The 25,973-nt window shown below is 43.4% G+C and overlaps 1 protein-coding gene across 5 annotated transcripts in view; it reads left to right on the forward strand.

Annotated features, from left to right (window-relative positions):
- RPH3A (rabphilin 3A) overlaps window positions 1-25,973 on the forward strand; it is a 320,776-nt gene that overhangs the window by 11,010 nt on the left and 283,793 nt on the right. The window lies entirely within an intron of this gene.

Below are 25,973 nucleotides of genomic sequence, written 5' to 3' on the forward strand. Positions count from 1 at the left end.
GTTTGATTTAACCCTTGTTTCCTTTGAGAAAGTCAAAAATCCCTTCTGATTTGTGGAAATTTGAAACCTCATTGAGTCAACTCTTGGGTCAAAGGGAAATCACACTGAAATTATGAAATATTTAGAGAAAGAGGTAATAAAAATATGTATCAGTTTCTTTAGGATATAGCTAGTGCAGTGTGCAAAGGCAAATTCATAGTCTTAATACGGTTCTTCTGAGAGTGAAAGTATCACATAGTGATGACAATCATGAGCTCTGGAATCAGACTTGGATTGAAATCTGAATTTTGCCACTTCTGAGCTATGTGATCTTGGATAATTGCTTAACCTCTCTAAGCCTTAGAGTTAGTCCAGTTTCATTATCTGGGAAGTGGCAATGGTAGTAACCTACCTGATAGGGTTTTGTGCTGGCTGTTCCCTCTGCTTGAAATGTTTGTCTTGTGTGGTTGGCTCTCTTATTTCATTCAGGTTTTTGTACAACATCACAGCCCCTTATGCTTTATTTTTCTTTATCTCATTTATGACTTCCTGACCTTATATTGTGTATTTATTTTTTGTTTGTTTCCTTCTATAGAGGTCATCTATGTGAGAGTAGAGACTTTGTCTTGGTCATTGCTGAACCTGTAGGAACTGGAGCTGTGTTTGGCGCACGGAAAATTTACGGCACATCTGTTGAATAAATGAGTGGGTGCGTGGTGGGGCTGAGCAGAAGGATAAGACAATGGATATAATCACTTAGCAGAGCACCTCGCTCACTGTGAGCCCTCGGTGAATGTTGGAGGTTTGTTCTTGGCTTCCACTCCTTCTTACAAGGTGATCTCTTCAAAAATCTCGATTATAATCTTCTTGAAGGAAAGAAAGGTGCCTTTCACGGTTCTGTGTTTCCTGCTCATGCTAGGCACATTGAGGTGGCTGAGTGAATGCTTTCATTGAGAGAACTGAGGTATAGGGAAGTGAGATTAGCGCCTCTATGATGTCTATCATTCCTTTTATTGCTGGGCACAATGAAGTTGCTCAATAAATATTTGTTGAGCAAATGAATGAACAAAAACAATCGTTTTATGCACACCATAAAATGGAGTGGACTGTGGAAATGTAGATGTATTAGTCTGTTCTCATGCTGCTAATAAAGACACACCTGAGACTGAGTTATTTATACATGAAAGGAGGTTTAATGAACTCACAGTTCCATATGGCTGGAGAGGCCTCACAATCATGGCGGAAGGTGAAAGAGGAGCAAAGGCATGTCTTACATGATGACAGGCAAGAAAGTGCGTGCAGGGGAACAACTGCCATATATGAAACCATCAGATCTTGTGAGACTTATTCACTATCATGAAAACAGCATGGGAAAAAACCTGCTCCCATGATTCAATTATCTCCCACGGGGTCCCTCCCACGACATGTGGGGATTATGGGAGCTACAATTCAAGATGACATTTGTGTGGAGACACAGCCAAATCATATCAATATATAAAGTCAAATTCAAAGAGATGCTCAATGCCTGGGTGCGTTATTTAGATCCTGCGAGCCCTCCTGCCTTGCTCTTTCTCTCTCTCCACTGCATTCTCAGCAGCTGCACTTTGCCTTCTCCAAGGCCAGTTAAGCCCATTTTCTGGGGGTGTGGGGCCTGTGGGTGTAGAACTGAACCCAGATCCCACTCTGCCCTTACCAAGAAGCCAGTGGACATAGGAGGCAGATGGTAACCTGGCAATTAGACCGCAGTGTGACATGTGGAGCAGCACAGGGGTACCAGGAACATTCTAAAGGGGCTGTAATTCAGCTGGGGGAATCTGGAAGGCTACTTGGAGGTACAGACACCTAAAGTGAAATCTGAAGGATGGACAGAGATTAAATTGGGGGAGGAGAAAGGAGTGGGATTCTTGGGGGAAGGGGGGAGAGTGTTCCAGGCAGAGGAACAGCATATTCAAAGGCCTTGAGGCAGGAGAAACACAGGGTTTCTGGTATGGATGGAGGAAGACCAGGCTGGTAGAGGGGGCGATTAGTAGAATTATGGAGAGATGAGGCTGAAGGGGGAAGTGGGGGCCAACCCAGGAGGGTTGGTACACCCAAAACTCCTGCCCAGGCCTCACTACTCACTGGCCCACCTTATTCCTGCCTCTTAACTTTGTTCTCAGGCTTCCTCTTACAAACTGTGCTTTCTCTCCTCCTTAGGGCTAATCAAATTCCTGGTGACTTCAGCCCATTTAACTCCCCATCCCTAGTATCTGTCCTCAACTCTGCTCCTGCAACAAACAAAAACAACCCTTACTCTCTCAGTTCCAACCACCTTGCTGTTCCTTGAACATCTCTAAGAACATGTCCTGCCTCAGGATCTTTGCACTGGCTGTTCCCTCAGCCTGGAATGCTCTTCCCTGGGAGATTTGCCTGGCTCTCCCATTTCCTTCAGTTCTCAACATACATGACCCCTCCCCTGACCAACCTGTTTAACATTACACCTCCTCTCACTTTCTAGCCATCTCTGGCTTGCGTTATTTCTTTTTAATCACAACAATGAATACTTTATAAATCCATTTGTTCATTCGACTCTTGTCTGCCTCCCCTGCCCCCTGCACCATTTGCTCCATGAGGGCAGGGACCCTGTCTGTATCCCTGGTAAGTTGAACACAGAAGATGCATAATAAACATTTGTGGAATGAAAAATAGTAAATTGTGGTGGCTCACGCCTGTAATCCCAGCACTTTGAGAAGCTGAGGTGGGCGGATCACTTGAGGTCAGGAGTTCAAGACCAGCTTGGCCTACGTAGTGAAATTCTATCTCTACTAAAAATATAAAAATTATCTGGGCATGATAGTGCACCTGTAATCTCAGATACTTGGGAGGCTGAGGCAGGAGGATCGCTTGAACCCAGGATGGGGAGGTTGCAGTGAGCTGAGATCATGCCACTGTACTCCAGCCTGGGTGACAGAGCAAGACTCCATCTCAAAAAAAAAAAAAAGTAAAGGAAAAATAATAATAGGGCCAGGCTCTGGACTGCTTGCATCATAGACTTTAACTGATTTCATTTACATGACACTGATTTCTTCATCTATGATTTTCACCCATTAGTGCTGAGAAAAGAGGCTCAGAGAGGACAACAGATTCGCCTAGGGTCACAGAGGCAGTGAGTGGCACAGCTGGAGTGGCATTTCAGTGTGGCTGTTTCCACTGAGCTCTTGCAGCCACCAGCCTCGGAGACCACCCTGCTGAATGAGGGTTCCAGTCTCGACTCAATCACCTTTCACCCAGTGACCTTGAGCAGGTCCTTCCTCTCTGGTGTTAGAATCCCATAAGCCATAGAATACCGGAAAGCCTGTGTTGTTTCTGTAACCCACAAAGATAGCACAGCCCCTCCTCATTCCATGAGTCCCCCAGTGGGGTGGACATCAGGGCTCAGTGTCATGGAAATGGCTCATGGGGTGACTTAGATTTGGCTCAGGCTCAGGGCTACATTGTTTTAGAGATGAAACAGAGCACCTTAGGACCGCTGGATGAATTTGAATGGCAGTTATATTTTGTTCAACCTAAAGTGTGTTTGAAATAATTTTATTTAATTTCTATGTTTAAAAATTGAGAAGTCTCACGTAAAATTCCAGATTTCCACTTCTCTTAAAATCTAAAACTAACCCCAGGTAGCAACACTTAGGTGATACTGAGGAGCACCTTTAAAAAAAATTAGTTAATTAAGAGATGCGGTCTCACTCTGTTGCCCCGGCTGGACTGCAATCATAGGTCAACCTCGAAATCTTAGGCTCAAGTGATCTTCCTGCCTCAGCCTCCCGAGGAGTTGGAAATACAGGCACGTGCCACCACACCCAGCTAATTTTAAAAAAGTGTTTTTTAGCTTTTGGGTTTTTTTGGTAGAGATGGAGTCTCACTATATTGCCTAGACTGGTCTTGCACTCCTGGCCTCAAGGGATCCTCCCACCTCAGCCTCCTAAGTAGCTGGTACCAGAGGTGTATGCCACCACACCCAGATAATTAATTTTTGAAAATAAAGATGGGGTCTTGCTATGTTGCCCAGGCTGGCGTCAAACTCCTGGGCTCAATGATCCTCCCACCTCAGCCTCCTGAGTAGCTGGGACCACAGGTGTGTGCCACCACACCCAGATAATTAAAAAAATTTTTTAGGAGATGGGGTTTTACTACGTTACCCAGGCTGGCCTTGATCTCCTGGCCTCAAGCGATCCTCCCACCTCAGCCTCTCAAAGTGCTGGGATTGCAAGTGTGTGTGAGCCACTGCACTGGCCCTGCAGAGCGCCATTCTATGGGCATGTCCTCCTTGTTTGCTCCCTGTCCCATGAGGTCACTTCTCTCATTTAGTGGTCCCTGTAGCCATTTGAGTTGGAGACCTCTGGTGAGTTTTATTTTATTTGAACTGAACTTCAGTACCGGTTAAGCACAGGCTGTGACGTGCTGAACTTTTCACTTTCAGAATGGCATCCAGTAAATCAATCCTGGGTATGATGCCATGCCGGGCTGTTCTTACAGATGCTATGGGAATTGTGTGGCTCCATTTCTGCACTCTGCATTGTTTTGGTGATTTGTGCTCGGAAATGAAATCACTGCTTGGATACTGCTAGACTGCAGGGACAGATAACTCAGTAGAACTCCTCACCTGTCTTTGAGGCAGTCTGTGATGTGTTGTCATTTATTTCTTTTCATCTGTGGTTTTATGTTTGTGTCTGCTACACTCTGAAGTCTAAATTCAGAAGCTCGAGCCAGGTCATCCAGTTAAAAACTTCCTGGCAATCGTCCCTCAGTATCCCCGGGGTTGGTTCTAGGACCCCCTTGGATACCAAAACCTGTGGGTTCTCAAGTCGCTGACATAGAATGGTGTAGTATTCACATGTAACCTATGCATGTCCTCTTGCATACTTTAAATCACTTCTAGATTATTTAAATACCTAATACAATGTAAATGCTATGTAAATAGTTGTTATACTGTATTGTTGGTTGGGCATAGTGGCTCACACCTATAATCCTAGCACTTTGGGAGGCTGAGGTGGGTGCATCCCTTGAGGCCAGGAGTTCAAGACCAGCCTGGGTAACATGGCAAAACCCTGCCTCTACCAAAAATACAAAAATTAGCCAGTCTCATAACCTGGTCTCAAAATAAATAAACAAATAGATTAAAATTAAAATAAAATAGTTGTTATACTGTATTCTTTTAAAATAGTTGTTATTATTATTATTTTTTGAGATGGAGTGTCTGTCACCCAGGCTGGAGTGCAGTGGTGTGATCTTGTTTCACTGCAACTTCTGCCTCCCGGGTTAAAGCGACTCTTCTGCCTCAGCTTCCCAAGTAGCTGGGATTACAGGCACGCACCACCATGCCTGGTTAATTTTTGTATTTTTAGTAGAGATGGGGTTTCACCATGTCAGCCAGGCTCTTCTCGAACTCCTGACCTCAAGTGATCTGCCTGCCTTGGCCTTCCAAAGTGCTGGGATTATAGGCATGAGCCACTGTCCCTGGCTGCTGTATTAATTTTTATTTTGGAAAATTTTTGATCTGTGGTTGGTTGAATCCGTGGATGCAGAACCTGCAGATACTGATGGCCGACTGTATATCCTGTTTGTGTGCTGACTTGAGTGTGTGTCTCCTCTGTGGCAGAGACAATAATGTTCCTCAGGTGGTCCCGGCACTTCTCCATTCCCACCCTTGTAGTTAAGCGGGGCCACACGACTTATTCCTGTCAATGGGCTATGAGCAGAAGGGGCATATATCACCCCCAGGCCTAAGCCTGGGAAAGCCTGTGTGAGTTTTCTGTGTTCTTTTTTCTGCTGTATGGAGTCCGAAGGCCTCACGGTGAAAATGTGGAATCAGGGTATCATTTGAACTTGGTGTTATGGTCTAAACATTGTGTCTCCCTAACTTTATATGTTGAAACTCCAGCCCCCAACATTATGTGAGGGGATGGGGCTTTGGGAGATGATTAGGACCTGAGAGTGGTGCCCTTATGAATGGGATTAGTGCCCTAATAAGAAGAGACACCAGAGAGCTTGCTGCCTCTCTCTCTCTGCTCATGTGAGGATACAACGAGAAGACAGTCATCTGTAAACCAGAAAGGGGACGCTCACCGGAACCCAATCTGCTGGTACCTTGATTGTGAACTTCTCAGCCTCCAGAATTGTGAGAAACAAATGTTTGCTGTTTGAGCTGCCCAAATTTATGCTAATTTATTATAGCTGCCAGAGCTGATTAAAACACCCGGATTTCTGAGTTACTAGACCTGCAGCAGACTCTGTAAGGGAGGAGTAAACTTTTGTTGTGTTAAGCTGGTGGGATTTTGGTGTGTTTGTTACACAGCAGAACCTAGTCCATCCTGACCGATACATTCTCTATTAGAATTGATGAGTAGGAACTGCACATCCATGTCTAGAAAAGCTCTTGACAGCCAGTGCTCAAGAAATATTACAGAATGAATAAAAGAACAATTATGGTTTGTGTTATTAGACTATACACATACCTACTCTTTTTCTCATAGATGGTGCGTTAGATTGGAAGGCCACCTTCCTGGGAAGGAAAGGAGAACCAACTCTTATTGAGTGCTGTCTATTGTGCTAATTATTATCCACATCTAAAGATAAAATGAGGTCCAGGGAGATTAGGCAGTTATCCTGGGGTTATAGAGCTATCTAAGAGTGGTTCTGCTAGAATGACTCCTAGCCATCTTTTCAGTTGTCTATAGGTCTTGACTTTAATGCTACCTCCTCAGGGAAGCCTTCCTTGATCACTAGACTGGATTAGTTGTCACTGTTATATGCTTCCCTAACTCCTGGTACTTCCCCCATATAACACTTACTTCCCTTCAGATTTTGAGTGCTCTGAGAGTAGATCCTGTGTCTCTTTTGCTCAATGTGGTATATTCAGCACCTAGTATAGTACCTGGTACATAGTAAATGCTCAATATATGTTTGTTGGTTGAATAAAGACAGTCAGGAAACTTAGACTTTTGTTTCGGTACTGCCTCTAATCAGTTGTGTTATTCTGGACCAACAGTTTTATCTCTCTGACTTCTGGTATTCTCATTTGTACAAAAAGGGTGCTTGATTAAATTTGTTCTTTTTGGCTCTAGTATTCCACAATTATTTCATTCACAAACTACCCTCTCATTCCTTCTCTGGGCCTACTTTTGGGTCACCTTCTGGCCTCTTATTCCGTCTATATTCCTGGAATAATTGACAGAATTGGGAATTGAAGCCAGGCAGTCTAACTACAGAGTCCATAATTTTAACTGCTCATTCCACCCACATACCCACCCACCCATCTCTGTTTATGCAGTCATCTTTCTTCCATCCATTCACACAATCATCCATCCATCCATCCATCCATCCTTCCATCTATCCATCTCATCATCTATCTAATAATCCCCCCCTCCATTTATTCATTCGAGTATCTTCTGTCCAAATATCCATCCATTTTTCAGCAAATACTTTTGAAGTGAGTATTCCATGCTAGGACCTGTGCTGGGGTCCTTGGGTTCCAGCAAAAACAAAACAGACTCTGTTCCTGCCCTCGTGGAGCTCTCAGTCTAATTAGTTCTGGGGAATTTCTCTTTAGTTGCTATTGATGTGGGAGGTTGAAATAATGTCCAATGTGTGAGCTGGAGCTCTTTGGTTGATTTTATTGTATTGGTTTTTGTATCCTCATGGATAATATAACGCTACTTTGTTATTATTGTTATGCATAAAGGTATTGATTAATTAATTCACCAATGTTCATTGAGCACTCGCTATATTCCAGGCATTGTGTTCGACGCATGCAAGGCCCAACTTTTCCACAACTCTAGAGAGCATTACTCACATGGTATTCTATTTGATTCTGGAGTTGCACAGCATAGTGGAAACAGGCATTTGTCACTCTCCTGAAGGAGTCCACAGCCTAGCATAGTAATTAAGAGCTTGGGCTCTGGGTCTGGACAGCCTGGTCTTGAGTCCCATTTCCACACTTACTGGCTATGTAATTTTGTCAAATCACTTCACCTCTCTGTGCTTCCATTTTTCTCACCTGTAAAATAAGGATAATAACTGCTAATTCCGTGAGTTTTTACATGGCTATGAGTTAATTCATGAAAAAGCTCTCAGAATAGTACTTAGCACCTAGTAAATTCTCAATAAAAAGATTGATGAGCAGCTTAGATATATCTCTTACTCGGTGGCTTTCTTTAATGGTTTTTCAGATGGGGAAACTGAGTCAAGAGCATAACCTAGCCTAACCTGACATGATAAGCTAAAGCCAGAGCCTATGATAATCAATTAGTGACTATTTACTGATCCAGAGGGTATGTAATCATGCAGCAAAATATTTCCCTTAGCTGAGATACTCCATTTTTGAATGTTTGACTACTGACAACTTCCAAGCCCTCTCCCTCCTCCTTCCCCTTTTGCCTCATATCTGGATAAGCCAATAAGAAATCCTGTGCACTACCTTTTTTGGCATTGGTGGAGAAGTTCACCCACCCATGCAGGACCGTCATTCAACCCCACCCCCCTAACCACAATAAAAACCAAAGCCATTGCCCCTCCCTTTGCTCAAGCCATTCCAGACCAGCTTGGGTGTTTTTCCTGCTCTTCTCAGAAAGAAACATTATGTGAGTTAATGATTATTTCCATACTCTTAGTGCATATGTGGCATCCTCATTCTTGACATCCAAGCCAATTTTGGGTAGAGTATTGATTTCCGTCCTCCCTGGGGGCAACCACACGATACCAATGCTAACTGAGAATGAAATTTGGAAGAAAAGTGGAAGTTCTACTTGGCCTGAAAAAAATGACCCAGCTCCTATGCTGCAGCAATTCCATTTCTCTGACACTACTGGAGAGAATACATAGACATGTGTGAAGGGAACAGCTCCATAGACCATGACACATCTGGCATGGGCTACTCAGCCACCATTGAAACAGTTATGTAGGTTGGTATGTATGGATGAAGGGTAGGTTCTCAAAACATCATTGAGTGAGAAAAGCAAGATAGATAATTTGTTAAATATATTCATGGTCTCTTCATTTTTTTGTTTCTTATTTTTGAGACAAGACCTCGCTCTCTTGCCCAGGCTGGAGTGCAGTGGTATGATCATGGCTCACTGCAGCCTTGAATTCCTGGACTCAAATGACCCTCCTATCTTAGCCTCCTGAGTAGCTGGGACCACAGGCATGTGCCACAATGACTGGCTAACTTTTAAAGTTTTTGTCGAGATTGGGTCTCATGATGTTGCCTAGGTCATATGGTCTCTTTACAATTAACTTTTGTGTATGGTGTAAGGTAGGGAGTCAAAGTTTTGGTTTGTATTAGTATCCACATGGATATCCAATTGATCCAGCACCATTTATTCAAACAACCATTATTTTCCCCTTCCTGTGCTCTCAAACTGCAGTAATGCCTTCATTGTAAATCAGGTGACTGGATGTGTGTGGCTCCGCTTCAGGACTTAGTATTGTTCTATCAGTCTTTTGTCTATTATTTTGTTAATAGCGCCATATTTTTAATAACTATAGCTTTGAGTAAGACTTGAAATCCGATAGTTTAAGTTTTCCACCCTTCTTCTATATTGCTTGATTTTTGTTAGGTTGTTTGCATATCTATATAAATTTTAGAATCAGCTAATAAATTTCAATAAAAGTAGACCCTAGATTTTTATTTGGATTCTAGTGAATCCATAAACCATTTGGGGGACAATTAAAATCATAATATTAAATCTTCCAATCCATGGTCACGGGACATTTCTCCATTTATGTAAGTTTTCTTTAACTCCTTTTTTTTTTTTGAGACGGAGTCTCGCTCTGTCGCCCAGGCTGGAGTGCAGTGGCGCGATCTCGGCTCACTGCAAGCTCCGCCTCCCGGGTTCACGCCATTCTCCTGCCTCAGCCTCCCGAGTAGCTGGGACTACAGGCGCCCGCCACCACGCCCGGCTAATTCTTTTTTTGTATTTTTAGTAGAGACGGGGTTTCACCCTGTTAGCCAGGATGGTCTCGATCTCCTGACCTCGTGATCCACCCGCCTCGGCCTCCCAAAGTGCTGGGATTACAGGCGTGAGCCACCGCGCCCGGCCTCTTTAACTCCTTTTTGTAATGTTTGTTTTTGTCAGTGTAGAGGTCTTGCTCATCTTTTGTTAAATTTATTCATAGGTTAAAAACATTTTTGGATTCTGTGGTAAATGGCATTGCATTTTACATTTCCTTTTTTCTACTGTTTGTTGCTAGTGTAGTATACGAACAGAAGGAAGACACATTAACCTTCTCCCACCCAAACTTTTTCCATGACTTAATATAGCTGCATAAAATCATAGGAAAAAGCTTGGAACTGTACACAGCAAACTGACACAGTGGTTATTTTTGGGGAGGAGGAGAGGGAACTGTGATTGTTGAGAAAAGACGGTGTTCAAGAGGGAATTGATCTTTATCTGTCCTGTTTTAATTCTTATAAAAAAGGGAATGTTTCAATGTATTATTTGTGTAGTTAAAAATCTATTAAAAGAGGCCAGTTGCATTGGCTGATGCTTACAATCCCAGCATTTTGGGGGGCTGAGGCAGGCAGCTCACTTGAGCCCAGGAGTTTAAGACCAGCCCGGGCAACATGGTAAAACCCCACCTGTACTAAAAATGCAAAAAAGTTAGCCAGGCATAGTGGTGTGTGCCTGTAGTCCCAAGGCTGGGAGTACAGCCTTGGGAGGCTGAGGTGGGATGATCACCTGAGTCTGGGAGGTTGTGGCTAAAGTGAGATGTGGTTGTGCCTTGGCGATGGGAGTGAGACCCTGTTTCAAAAAAACAAACAAACAAAAATTCTGTTAAAAGAAAAAAGTAAATGACCTATCCCCAATCCTGGCTGGGAGTATGTATGTGATTGATGACTTTGGGGAGCCCAGAAACTTCCACTTGTGTCAGGAAGGTGCATGAAACAAGTTTGTAATTAAAAGCATGAACATCTAGTTGCCCTCTGAAGAGAGACTGTTAACTGAGACTCTATAGAAGTCTCATAGTCTCTATAGAAGTCTCATATAGAAGGAGCATAGACTGGTCAGCATATGTGTCCAGAACTGTCCAGAAAAGAGGATTCCTAGACCTATAGGCAAGAGAAGCTGACTCATGCATCAGGCAAATCCCTAGAATGGAGCGACCCAACATTATGATTGTCCAATTGACTGTGATTCCAGGACTACAAACGACTTCTGTAGGTCGTTTAGGCTGGGTTCTCCTAGAAGCAGACCCCAAGACAAGGATTTTGAGTGCAAGAGTTTATTTGTGGGTAATTCCATGAAGCACTAGTAGGGCACCACATTTGCTGAGGGCAACCGTGCTCAATCCTGCAGACACCTTCTGGGAGGCTGGGTTGAACATACTGCCATGTCATGCATGGTGTGCAAAGTTGTGTGCATGAGGAAGTATTCTTCATTCACATCAGTCAGCCATCAGTTGAGGAAAGCTACAAGGAGTGTTCTCTCATTGACACTTCTGACCTGCTCTATCCACTGACTTAGCATGCTTGGGAAGCCAGAGAACAGACGTTGTCAATTCAGTGTGCAAAGAAAGGTGTTAGGGACATCAGTAGTGTGGGCTATAGCTTCCTGAATATATTCGGAATAGGAAGTAATGTGCTTAGTGAAGAAGGTGAGTTTTTGTCCCCCTGAATGATACTGGTTTTCAATGGAATCAATAAATCAGCCATCTGATTTATACATCATACTCTTATGAGTTTGGCTGGTCTGAGTCTAGACAGACCACCGCCTTTTGAGAGTACTTGGTAAAATTGAATTCCTTAGACTGTAAAACCCAAGAGACCAAGTGTGGAGACTGAAAAGTGAAACATTGCAGCAGGCAGGGGTCATGAATAAGTGAAGTGGGAGGATGAGGGAGATAATGCACACAAAGTACTCAGCACAGCACCTGGCATGTCGTAAGTGCTTAATAAACGTTACCAATAGCAGCAGCAGCAGCAGCAACTACTATTTCTGGGGACAGCTTTAAGAAGGGTGTGGAATCTAAGCATAACTCATTGAAAGGGTGCCAAAAAATTTAGGGAACTAGCCAGGAAGAGGTTTAAAACAAAAGTCTCCTTGCCTAATACTGGCCTCTTGTATAGACCTTGTAATTAGGATGACAGTCATTTTCTATTAATTGCAGACTATGATTTTTTTAGGTGTGAGGTTAATTGGTAATATGGGTGTGTAACATATTCCCCTCAGATATCTTAGACGCCAGTAATTAACCTCTCTGTTCCGCAGTGCAGCCATTAATCATTTGTCTGCTAGGCATTCTGCTGTCAGCATCTTGCCACACTGCCTGCTGCATTGGCTTTGACATATTATCAGGACCAACATGGAAGAATAGAAAAATGAGTTGTAGTGTGTGTGTTTAGCAAGACCAAGTTAACTTTCGATTCATGTGGCCAAGATGGCAGCTGGTTTATCCATGCAGCACCACGAGGCTCAGTGCTGGGTGCTTTATAAGGCTTATGAGGGCCTGTGGGGATGTTTGCATCCTAGAAAGAAGTTGTAGCCTCTGAAATATAAGAAGAAAACCATAAAACTGAATTTCAATTAATACATGTTTCATCTCATGCCTATACAATGCAACATTGCATCAACTACTCAATGGTGACTCAACCCCCAGTTCTCTCTATATTTTATGTGGTTACATTTTAATATTTTATAAATTGAGGTGAGAACCTCTACTGTCAAGTTGTCCAGGGTTTGTATTGACCCTGCCCTGGGCACAGGCTACTGATTGCAATTTGATTTGTAGGAATTTGGTTTATTCAGAAGGCCCCGAATAAATGGGTTAGTTATAGCTTGGAATATTTTTCAACTTGCTCACCTGATTTTTTGGATGTTCTTTGGGACTTAAAAATTTTAACTGTAAAAGACAATGTATGCTTGTTGAAATAGAATAAATACAACCATGTAGAAGGCAAAGTGTTAGTGGTATCCCACCACCCTTCCCATCTCTAACTGATATTAAAAAAAAGTTAAATGCAGTGTTTCTTAAACTTTCTTAGGGGTTGGAGAGACCTGGCACATAGCTGTCCCGATTTTGCCCCCTGCATAGTGGTTAATAGGCACATCATTTCTGCCACTAACTATCCCAGTGACTTCAGATAAGTGGCTTCACCCTCTCTCAGCCTCAGCCTTCTGGAGTGCATCATGGGATGGAACAGTGTCTGCCTCCGGAGTTGCTGTGAGGACTGAGTGAGTAACTATGCATAGAGAATTCAGCTTTGTACCCGGTACAATTTCTATGCTCAATAAGGGCATTATTTCCTAACCCTGAACCCTGAGCCTGGTGAAAAGAGATTGCATAACATATATTCCTGAGTCACAGTGGTGCAATTTTCCAGTGTTTGCAGATTTAGGGCACTCCCTCGGGGTATAATTAGAGTCAGATTTTGGAAAAGGTTGATCCACTCAGTCATCTGTTTTCTTCTTCTTAATTTAAATACAGGGCATACTGCAAGGTGCTCTCCCCAGGTTGTGCTGAATAATTAATGCCAGCTCTGATAATCCTGTCTGACTTAAAAATGGTTCATTATTACCGATAACAACCATGACAATTTACTGAGAGCTCACTGCCTGCCCTAAGTCCTTTTTCTGTCATAGGGTGTGAAGTTAAGCAGTTGGGATTGTGAGACAGAGATCTGAGTTCCATCCTACTCTGGTCTCCTCCAAGCAGTATGTCTTCAGTCAAATAACTTCCCCTCTCTCTGAGCCACTGTTTCCTCAACTGTAAAATGGGACACTATTAGCTACTCACTGCTCTGTCTGAGACCACCTTGGCCTGGACTTTATTGTCCATATCACTATCAGCATTTTGGTCAAAACCATTCAACAAGTCTCTAGGAAGTTCCAAACTTTCCCACGTCTTCCTTCTTTTTTTGAACCCTCTGAACTGTTCCAACCTCTGCCTGTTGCCCAGTTCCAAAGTCATTTCCACATTTTGGGCTATATTTACAGCAGTGTCCCACTACCTCAGTACCAATTTACTGTATTAGTCTGTCCTCATGCTGCTAATAAAGACATACCCAAGACTTGATAATTTATAAAGAAAAGAGGTTTAATTGACTCACAGTTCCACATGGCTGGGGAGGCCTCAGGAAACTTACAATCATGGTGGAAGTCACCTCTTCACAGGACGGCAGGAGAGAGAATGCATGCAAGCAGGGGAAATGCCAGATGCTTACAAAACCATCAGATCTCATGAGACACACTCATTATCACCAGAACAGCATGGGGGGAACCGCCCCCATGATTCAATTACCTCCACCTGGTCCTGCCCTTGACACGTGGGGATTGCCAGGATTATAATTCAAGGTGAGATTTGGGTGGGGACACAGAGCCAAATCGTATCAGTAGCTGTATTGAGGATTAAATGCGCAATTAATGCAAAACTCCTAGCCTGAAGTTGGCAGGCTGCAAGCACTTGATAAATGTTAACTTTTGTTATTATCTTCATGTTCCTTAACCCTTACAGCAGTCCTTTGGGGTAAATAGGAAAAATGTTTGGTTCATTTCCTAGGACATACCTCTGAAAAAACAGGAGCCTTCAACATTTAGTTCTATTTCCTTTTATAATCTTTTGCACAGTGTGTTTGGGAATGGGGATGTAAATTTGCCCTATCAACAGCAAAGTGGATTTGTACATTATATTCATGCCACTGAAAGTGAGTGAGCCAGGGCTCTGTGAATCAGCGTGGGTGAATCCCCCAAAAAACATGCCAAGAAAATAAAATCAAATTGCGCAAAAAAGTACATATAGACTATTTTTTAACATAAAGTTTAAAAATATGCACAGCAACTACATAAAGTTAGGGATAAACATTATACAAATAGATTATAAATAGACTGGGCACAGTGGCTCATGCCTGTAATCCCAGCACTTTGGGAGGCCGAGGTGGGCGGATCACTTGAGCACAGGAGTTCATTGCCAGCCTGGGCAACATGGCAAAACCACGTCTCTATAAAAAACAAAAAAATTAGCCAGGTGTAGTGGCACACACCTGTGTAGACTGTGGTCCCAGCTTCTTGGGAGGCTGAGGTAGGAGGATTGCTTGAGCCTGGGAGGTCCAGGCTGCAGTGAGCTGTGATCATGCCACTGCACTTCAGCCTGGGTGACAGAGCGAGACTTTGTCTCCAAAAAATAAACAAACCAGCCAAATAGGTAATAAAAGTATAAAAACAGCATGAGGCTGGAGTAACACCTACTTCAGAATAGAGGCTCCCTCTGCAGAGGCAGAGGTGGGTATTGCTGAGGCGGGGCACACAAGAGCCTTCAGATAGATTGGGGATGTTTACTTCTTAATCTGCTCCTGGGGCCATTTATTCTTCTTCATGCCTTTCAAAATATGTCTCAAGTAGGTAATAGTAATTTAAAAACTTGCAACTCAGCCATTGGGAGGGTTTTGTTGGCTTCTTTAACCAAGTCCTTTAACCTTCTTTAATCCCCATTCCTTCCACTCCTTCATGGTGCCTTTCCAACAAAGCCCTCTGCCTTCTAACAAAGCCCCCTCTAAGAAAGCCTGCCCCCCAGGCTCAAAATGGAGCTTGCTGGCCGCCAGGATCTCAATTTGCATGTTAAAGGAGTACCTGCTTTATCCATCTGCTTTTAATTACAGTTCACCTCCCTGGCTTACCATCCAAACATTCCCAGACACTTGATGACTGTTTTTGGGGGAGGAAGCTAGAGGAAGGAGTGTTCTCATCACTGCAGAAAGGAGGCCAACCTTAGTAGGGGCAGGGCTAAGACAAGTCATGGTATGTGTCAAGGCTCCCCTACCCCAATCCAAACATATTTATAAATGTGAAGTTTTATTAAAATGAATAGTGTAAAATTAACCAGGCGTGGTGGTGCATGCCTGTAATCCCAGCTACTCAGGAGGCTGAAGCGGGAGGATTGCTTGAGCCCAGAAATTTCGAGGCTGCAGTGAGTTGTGATCACACCACTGCACTCCAGCCTGGGCGTCACACAATGGGACGCTATTAAAAGAGAGAAAAAAAAAAGAGTAGGAGAAAGAGAGTAGCAGAAAAGAAATATCTTTTCTTTCCATCTTAGGTTCATGGCTGGGGCTCCTACAGCAAAAGACAGATTAACAAGAGAAAAAAATATAAATGTATTTAAGTTTTAAGTGATATGGGAGCTATTGGAAAGATAAAGACCCAAAGAAACAGGGAAATCTGTGTATTTTTCCTGTGATGAGGGTGTGATGAAAAAGTAGATAGTCATGGAGAAGTATGATTGGACAAAAGGGGTATGATCTAATGGTAATAAACTGGGGGAACTTAACAAGGCCTGTTTGTTCAGACCCCTGTGTCTTCAGAGATTAGGATGCTCTTTTCCCCCAGGTGTAGGGAGAGCATCTGTTGAATGACTGTCTTATGATTGCTTCAAGGGGGAAGGTGAGAGAGACCTTCCTGCTTCAGCTGTTTTCTCAAATATCAAGGTGCTATATTTTGGAGTAGTGTGTCCTGAGTCCCACTAGTAGCAAAAGCACTCTTGAAGATTTACTGGAAAGGGATCTCAATCCAGACCCCAAGAGCGAGTTCTTGAATCTTGCACAAGAAAGAATTCTGGGTGAGTCCACAGTGCAAAGCAAAAGCAAGTTTATTAAGAAAGGAAAGCAGTTGAAAGGACAGCTACTCCATAGACAGAGTAGGGCATTCCTGAAAGTAAGAGGAGGAACACACCCACCCTAGGTATAATGCTTGTATATACATAGGATAACAACAAAAACAAAAAAATCATGGGAAGATGTACAAGGGTTTGTGATAAAGATTCAATTTTCTTAATTACTATATTTTGTAAGAATCAATATTATTATCTTTAAAGCAAAATTAGGAATGCTTTTGTTCTCAAGATATCGGGTTAACAGGACATTCCTCGGCTTGGGACTTTTTAGTAACATTATGAATCTGTTCTCTTAACCATAAACATCTACATGCTAGAAATACCCAACACCCTGGGAAAACAGCCCAGCAAGTCCCAGTCTCATTTTTCTTCGCCCTCACTCAAGATGGAGTCACTCTGGTTTGAATGCCTCTGACAAAGGGAAAGGGATGTAATATAACCCAGCCCCCCAGCATACTGCCTAGTTGAATGTGTGCGTGTGTGTGTGTTGGTTGGTTTGTTGGTTGTGGAAGGCAGGAGGGGACACATTAACCAGGCAACTGGTTCTGGTCTTCTCTGGGCAATTGCTGGCCATTTTATCTGGAACCCCAAGGTAGGCAAAGTTCTAAATAAGTACATTTTGCAGGTGACTGAATCATAAGCCATTGAGGTAATCAATCTTTACGTGCAGAATATGAGGTTCAGAGAGGTTAAGTGATTTTCTCAAGAGCACACAGCTGGTAAAGTGGCAGAGCTGATACCTGAAGCCTAGATCTGTCTGAACTCAAGGGATTGTGTGCTTATCAATTTGCTAGTGTGTTGCTATAACTTTTCAATTTTACTGAGGGTGACTTTACTGGCAACCATTTCAAGAATCACTCCCTACCCACCTTTAAAAATTATGTTGCTTTCTAAAAGAGGATACAGAACAATTTAACTTTTTTCCATGTTATAAAAGTCAGTCATCTGTGCTGAGAGTTACACTCTCAGGTGTGTTTGAGGGGAAGGTAGGGAGGGAAACTAGCATATATTCAGCAACTACAACATGCCAGGCATTTGCTAGACATTTTATGTATTCCTACTTATGTTCCCTATCCTCACTTTTTATTCCCATTTTACAGATAGAGAAATGGTGTCTCACTGTATTAGTTTTCTATTACTAGGTAACAAATTAACCCAACATGTAGCAGCTTACATGTTGGGTTAATTATATAAGTGACATTTATGATCTCATGTACTTTCTGAGGATCAGCATTTCAGTATAGCTTAGCTGAGTGATTCTGGCTGAAGGCCTCTCATGAGGTTGTAGTCAGAATGTAGCAGGGGCTGCCAGCCTCTGAAGGCTTGACTGGGCTGAAAAATCCACTTCCAGGATGACACACTCACATGATTGTTGGCTGGAGGTCTCTCAGTTCCTTGTCTCGTGGATCTTTCCATAGCGCTGCTTAAGTGACCTCCCAACATGGCAGCTGGCCACCCCCAGAGTGAGCAATCTGAGAGAGGCAGAGACCAAGATGGAAACCTTCCGTGACCTAGTGTCTGAAGTTGTGTATTGTTAATTCTGCTTTATTCTGTTTGGTAGAAGGGGAGGAGAATTCAAGGGGCTCTACCTTCAAGGGCTTTACCTCTTGAAGTGGGGAGTATCAAATAATCTGTAGACATTTTAAAACCACCACACTCAGGACAGGTGCAGTGGCTCATGCCTGTAATCCCAACACTTTGGGAGACCAAGGTGGGCAGATCACCTGAGGTCAGGAATTCAAGGCCAGCCTGGCCAATATGATGAAACCCCATCTCTACCAAAAATACAAACATTAGCCAGGCATGGTGGCACACACCTATAACCCCAGCTACGTGGGAGGCTGAGGCAGGAGAATGGCTTGAATCCGGGAGGCAGAGGTTGCAGTGAGCTGAGATTGCACCACTGCATTCCATCCTGGTTGGCAGAGCAAGACTCCATCTCAAACAAACAAAAAACAAAAACAAAAAAATCCAAACGAAACCGCACAAAACAAAAAACAAAACCAACAACAACAAACCACTAGACTCAGAAGTGCAGTAACCTGCCAAAGCTTATACAACTTATGGGTGGTGGAGGTTGGACATGCCCATAGTTCTAGCTGGCTCCATACTCTTCACTGAACTGTCATTTCTCCTGAGGAATGGAGCACTGTTTGCCCTTGCATTGAATAGCCCTAGCCTGCAAGCCTTTTTATTTAGAGTTCCTCTCAGCTCTTTCTATATCTGCCCAGCTTTCATCCATTATATCCAAGCAAGTCTTTCTCCCCTAAGCCTTTTGTGACCTAAGTCAGAGTTTTCCGTCTCCTGTGGAACTGGGAAACCTAGTAACTACTAGCGTGCATCGTGTGTCAACCAAGAGGCAGTGGGCTCTGAGTGAATATCTGGGGTTCCCCCTTTAGCCAGTGGGTTTTATAACATTTTGGAGTGCTCAGAGAGATTTCTTCCTCTCTTCCTGAAATAATGATAAGGGTCTGTTCAATTTATCCTTTGTATAACTCTTCCTAACTCTCCAAGGTCATTCATATGGAGTGTATCACTCGATTCTCACAAAAATTCTGTTAAAAAAGTGGGGGCGAGTGATATAATCTTCTAGATAGCTGAGGTGTTGAGCAGCCACTTATCTATGTGTCTTTCTTCTCTTAGTACCTGCTTGGCCCTGGCTCCTTCCCTTCCACAAGCTGTGACTCTATGTACTGTCCTACATGAGCTCACGGTCTCGGAGATAATATTTTAATTTGCATATGCTCTTGTGAAACGAGAACAGGTTTGTGTTAAGATTTGAGTTCAACTTCTAGCATTTACTAGAATTTACCACTTACCAACTTTACTATTTACTAGCTGTGGGTTAGGGTTAGGGCAAGTATATTAGTCTAGTTCTCATATGCTATAAAGAACTACCAGAGACTGGGCAATTTATAAAGAAAATAGGGTTTTTGTTTGTTTGTTTGTTTTTGTTTTTTTTGAGATGGAGTCTGTCACCAGGCTGGAGTGCAGTGGCGCCATCTTGGCTCACTGTAATCTCTGCCTCCCAGGCTCAAGCAATTCTTGTGCCTCAACCTCCTGAGTAGCTGGGATTACAGTGCCCGCCACTATGGCTGGCTAATTTTTGGATTTTTAGTGGAGATGGGATTTCACCACGTTGACCAGGCTGATCTTGAACTCCTGACCTCAAGTGGAGAAAATAGGCTTAATTGGCTAGAATTCTGCAGGCTGAACAGGAAGCGTAGATGCGGAGGGCTCAGGAAACTTACAATCACGGTGGAAGGTGAAGGGGAAGCAGCATGTCTTCAACAAGGCAACAGGAGAGAGTGAGAGAAGGGGGAGGTTCTAAACACTTTGGAACAACCAGGTCTCGTGAGAACTCACTCGGTATCATGAGAACAGCAAGGGGGAGCTCCACCCCCATGATCCAGTCACCTCCTACCAGGCCCCTCCTCCAATGTTGAGGATTACAATTCAACATGAGATTTGGGTGGGGACACAGATCCAAACCACATCAGCAAGCAACTTCACTTCTTTGGATCTTGCTTTTCGTATCTGTAAAATGGGGATAAAACAGTACCTACTTCATAAGACCTTTAAGGGGGGGATCAGATAATACATAAAAAGTGCTTAGCTCAATGGGTGGCAGAGAGTCAACACTTAAAGGCACCACACACCGCTACTTATAGATGCCACTTCCCTATGCACCAAGATCCCAGCTTGCTGTGTGACTTAGGGAAGTTGCTTGGCCTCTTGGGGCTACTTTCATTTGTAAAATGCATGGGTTCAATTGCATAATATCAGAGGTTCCTTCTGGCTTGAACAATTCACCATCCTCAGATTGTTTATATAGCACACCCATACTATTTATTTTCAAAAGTCTATTCATTGTATCCTACTTGTAATAATTTTAGATAATAGTTGCACAGAGTTAATAGAAGCCAGGTGAATTGTTCAGCATTTTTTAAATGCAGGAATTGAACAATATATTTATGTACATAATTACCCGTTTTTTTCCTTTGCAATCTAAAAGGGCATATTAAAAATTGAGCAATGATTTCTTTCTCCTCCTGTTGGGTCAAGGAACTGGCTAATGCAGTTTTATGTTAATTGGAAGACACACTAAATAGCATAGCTAAAAGAAAGAGAAGTACTCAGTTGTAAAAGTGCTTTTTAATTACCTACCTGAATTTGAGCATCTGAAGGTTTCCAGCAAGTTATGTGGCCCCTGAGGGAATACTTGTTCTGTCCTCACTACAGAGTTGATAAATAAACGATTTCTTGAGTGTGGCTCTTGGCGAAATTCTCAAACATCAATGAACCAGATTTGTCTTAGCTTCTCTCTGCAATTTCTCTTCCTCCTAAATGCCTTGCTGTGATTTTAGCCTGGCCTTTTGTCCATTAAATGCACTGTTCTTTGCTCGACATGTAGTTCATTTTATGGCGAACCAGAAGGCAGTTTGCTTTGAAGTCACTTTCCCGCTCTAAAACCTTTAGTGGCTCTCTGTTCCCTCTGGCATCGAATACAGACTCCTTAGCCTAGTACCTGGTCTTAACTTTCCCGGAAAGCCAAAGGGGATTATTTGCTGTTCCCAACACATGCCCAGGGACTTTAAAATTTTCCTCTATGCATTCATTTATTCTCTTACCCCCATCTTTTATATCTTTCCCTCCTCCTCCTCTTTTTTTTCTTTTTCTTTTTCTTTTTTTTTTTTGACGGGGAGTTGCGCTCTGTTTCCCAGGCTGGAGTGCAGTGGGGCGATCTTGGCTCACTGCAACCTCTGCCTGCCGGGTTCAAGTGATTTTCCATCCTCAGCCTCCCGAGTAGCTGGGATTACAGGCACCCGTCACCACATCTGGCTAATTTTTGTATTTTTAGTAGAGATGGGGTTTCACCATGTTGGCCAGGCTGGTCTTGAACTCCTGACCCCAGGTGATCCACCCGCTTTGGTCTCCCAAAGTGCTGGGATTACAGGCGTGAGCTATCCCGCCTGGCTGACATTCTCAAGTAGTGTCCTGCCCATGGTAGATTCTTAGTAAATATTTATTGAATTAAATTAGCAAATTCATATATTGTGCTTTGGGGGAACACTTCCGTTCTCAAGGTTAATTATTTGTTTCATTAATTAAGGACTTCTGCTTTTAATCAAGATGTTGTCTTGAGATATTTGGGGAAACTGGCTTTTCAGATGCCACGACTTAAGACCTGAGAAATGCAAACCTTCTTGTAAGACGCAAGCAGCTGATCATTCCCAAGGGCTTGAGCTTCTGTGTTAAATGCACAGTAAGCTGTGATAAAAGGGGAGGCAGACACACTATTCTTTTTGTGTTTTGGACCAAGCCTTCAAAATCTGCTTTACACTTACGGCACATTTCACATTGGATGCTAACTTTTCATCAGAAGTATTTGATCTGGATTTCTATTTTGTTATATTTACAACTGGCAAAGTAGATTGACATCAGTAAGTCCTAATCATCCTTTAAAATGCTCCAGGAACTGAATCAGATTTGAGTTAAAAACTAAGATTAAAGTAGATGAAAATTAAATAAAATAAAAAATTCACTTTTTTAGTCATACTAGCCACGTTTCAAGTATACAATAAATAGCCATGTGTGGTTTATAGTGATCTCATTGGACGATGCCAGATCTGGATGTTTCGTGAGCACCATCTTCCCCAAATCCTCACAGACTGTTTCTTACATAATGCCACCGCCAGACAATTGACCTAGAAGGTAGAAGTTCAAGGGTTATCCTTGACCTCTACCTCTCCCCATCTCAAGTAGCTGGGATTACAAGTGCACGCCACCATGTCTGAGTATTTTATTTTATGTAGAGATGGGGTTTAGCTATGTTGCCAAGGCTGGTCTCAAATGCCTGGCCTCAAGTGATCCTCCTGTCTTAGCCTCCTCAGTAGCTGGAATTAGACTGTTCTTCCTAACATGCAGATCTGACCATTCACTCACATTCTCTGCTCCAGTTGAGTCTTACTGCTGTCCCTTGAGTTTCCTGTGAAATCTCTGGGTCTTTGCACATGATATTCTGTCTCTCTAGAATCCTATTTCTTCTCTCCTTCCACCTCCTGCCTATTGTTTGGTTTGCCTTCACCAAGAAGCCGTCCTGGATTCCTTCCAGTCTGCACTAGGTGCTCCTTCTTGGTGCTCTCACATCTCTGTGCTTCCCCTCCTCTGCTACCTTCTAGCATTGATGACAGAGCTTGTTGTGAGACTGGATTTGGTCTGTTTGTTCATTGCTGCATCCCCAGTGCCTAGAGTCAGCACCTGTCAACATGCATGAATAAATTACAGACCTGCCCCCCAAACCAACCTGTCATCTTGATGCCTATTGTTCAAAAGCATCTCAGTGATGGGAAACATAACCAGCCCCACTGTCTGGAAAATGAACCCCAGCACAAGTCTGACACACAGTGGGCCAATCGTCCTGGTGTCCATGGTGACAGAGCAGCTAACATAGCTCCCAAAGCATGCCTTGAACCACTGGAATAGTTGTTCCACTTTTGCAGCCTCGCTTGAAGTCTATCAATGGCTTCCTATTGCTTTGAGGGTAAAACTCAGACTCTTCCTACAGCCCACAAGGGACGGAGTGATCTGACCGTGCCCTGCTCTCCCATCTCATCTTTTCCTGCTTCCTTTCTTCATCTCTACTCTCCCCCGGCTCTCTTGGCTCCAGCCACACCACACTGATCGCTCTGTTTCCACCTCTGCATTTGCTGTTCCTTCTGGCTGGTGCCTCTCCTCCTTCTGGTTTCAGCTTAAATGGCTTTTCCTTTAAGAAACCTTCCTTGGGTCGGTGAGGTGGCTCATGCCTATAATCCCAGCACTTTGGGAGGCCAAGCGGGGCAGATCACCTGAGGTTGGGAGTTCGAAACCAGCCTGGCTAACATGGTGAAACCCCGTCTCTACTAAAAATACAAAAATTAGCTGGGCGTGGTGGTAGGCGCCTGTAATTCCAGCTACTCGGGAGGCTGAGGCACGAGAATCGCTTGAACCCAGGAGGTGGAGGTTGCAGGGAGCAGAGGTTGCACTACTGCACTCCAGCCTGGGCAACAGAGTGAGACTCTGTCTCAATTAAAAAAAAAAAAAAAAAGCCTTCCTTGATCTATCTAAAGGAGCAGCTCACTTAGTCCCTCTGCAGTCCATTATCTTATTTGATTATCTTCAAAGCACTTAAACGTGTCTAAAATTATTATTTTATTTATTTATTTATTTATTTATTTTTGAGATGGAGTGTCACTCTGTTGCCCAGGCTGGAGTGCAGTGGCATGATCTTGGCTCACTGCAAGCTCCGTCTCCTGGGTTCATGCCATTCCCCTGCCTCAGCCTCCCGAGTAGCTAGGACTACAGGCGCCTGCCACCACGCCCAGCTAATGTTCTGTATCTTTAGTAGAGACAGGGTTTCACCGTGTTAGCCAGGATGGTCTCGATCTCCTGACCTTGTGATCCACCCACCTTGGCCTCCCAAAGTGCTGGGATTATAGGCGTGAGCCCCCGCACCCAGCTGTCTAAAGTTATTTTATGCATTTACTTTCTTAGTTACAGTTATTTCTCCCCATTTGAATGTAAATTCTTTGAGGACAAAGATTTTGTCTTCTCATTCATGGCTGTTTTCCCAAAGCCCAGAACAGTGCTTTAAACATAGTAGGTGCTCAATAAAACCCTTGTTCAATGAATAAACCATTAGATAATTCAGCTTTTTAGTAAGCAGAACACTTCCAAGAACCAGTTATAGGTAGATGTCAAGCATTCTTTCTTTCTTACCTTTTAGCTTGTTAATCAGTTTCACTGATCAAATGCAATGGTATCTTTTCATTTTCACAGGAGAGAGCTGGTTCACAGCTCCCTGGTTTTATGAGTTTAGACAAATGAATGCAGTCATGTAACCACCACCACGACTGATGGTGCAGACACCTGAGCATTCTTTTTACTTCCCTAGGAAAGGTGCAAGAATTTTGCCATGGGAAAGTCATTCCTGCCACTCTTCTGGCAATGTGTTAGTTCCATCCAGGTCCCTACTCATCCTACCCAGAGCATCTTGGATTGTTTTTTTTTTCGGGAGTACAATGGCACAATCTCGGCCCACTGCAACCTCTGCCTCCCGGGTTCAAGGGATTCTCCTGCTTCAGCCTCCTGAGTAGCTGAGATTACAGGTGCGCACCACCACGCCCAGCTAGTTTTTGTATTTTTGGTAGAGATTGGGAGGGGGGGGTTCACCATGTTGGTCAGGCTGGTCTTGAACTCCTGACTTCAGGTGATCCACCTACCTCAGCCTCCCGAAGTGCTGGGATTACAGGTATGAGCCACTGTGCCCAGCCAGGGCTGTTGTTATTTTTTACTTCAATATTTAATTCTAGCAATAGAAATACTCTTATGTAACTAGCATTGTCCTAGCCAGCAAGAAAAAAAAAAAAGGGAAAAATAATTAGAGTCCCTTCAATGAAATTAGCAGCCTGCAGTAGGGTAACTGTCCCTCCTACTCCTTAATTTAAATGGATGTGCTTATGGCTAGCGGCTAAAGCATTTGTCAAATATAGGCACATCCGCCAGAATTTCAGTTGTCACTACCACATTTCCTCTGATCTTGTGTGGCATTCTTGGAACCGTAATGAAATCCGGGCTATAAAGACTCCAGTGAAGAAATAAAGTGGAAACAAAACAGCCTTTTGCCAACCCACGCTCTGCTTTAAATAAGGAGCAATGTCTATTGAATAACTCAGCCCCGCCTGTCAAAATATTTTTTGGGGGGGTGGGCTATTCATTTGGAATTACTCCAGGAGGCCTTTAATTAGAGCCTTTACTGCATTTGCAGTGCTGAAATGAGTCCATGTGCTTCTTGCTTGATCTTCCACATCACGACTCTGGCTTTTGAAAGGCCCTGTTGGTGTAATTGAGGTTAAGTGTAGTTACTCTGCTTCTGAGAACACACACCCCTTTAACGGGCCCGAGAAACAGGGTAGAAAACTTGCAATGGTTTTTCCTCTTGGGAAGTTGTTAGCACCTCACATTTGCTCCGTTAAACTTTTCACCTGTGATTGGGGTTCTCTTTTCTGTCCCTGGGGTTCCCTGAGGAGTGTCTGGGCCCTAGAGGATCCTAGGAAGAGTGTCTGGGCCCTAAAGAGGGAGTTTTGCCTTTTTTTTTTTTTTTTTTTTTTTTGAGACAGGGTCTCACTCTGTCACCCAGGCTGGAGTACAATGACGTGATCTCAGCTCCCTGCAACCTCAACTTCCTGGGCTCAAGTGATCCCCCTGCCCCAGCCTCCTGAGCAGCTGGGACTACAGGCGTGCACTGCCATGCCCAGCTAATTTTTGTATTTTTCTTTTTTTTTTGTAGAGACTGGAGTTTCATCAGATTGCCCAAGCTG

Source organism: Pan troglodytes, chromosome 10, assembly GCF_028858775.2.
Source record: "Pan troglodytes isolate AG18354 chromosome 10, NHGRI_mPanTro3-v2.0_pri, whole genome shotgun sequence".
In the NCBI taxonomy this organism is placed as follows: Eukaryota; Metazoa; Chordata; class Mammalia; order Primates; family Hominidae; genus Pan; species Pan troglodytes.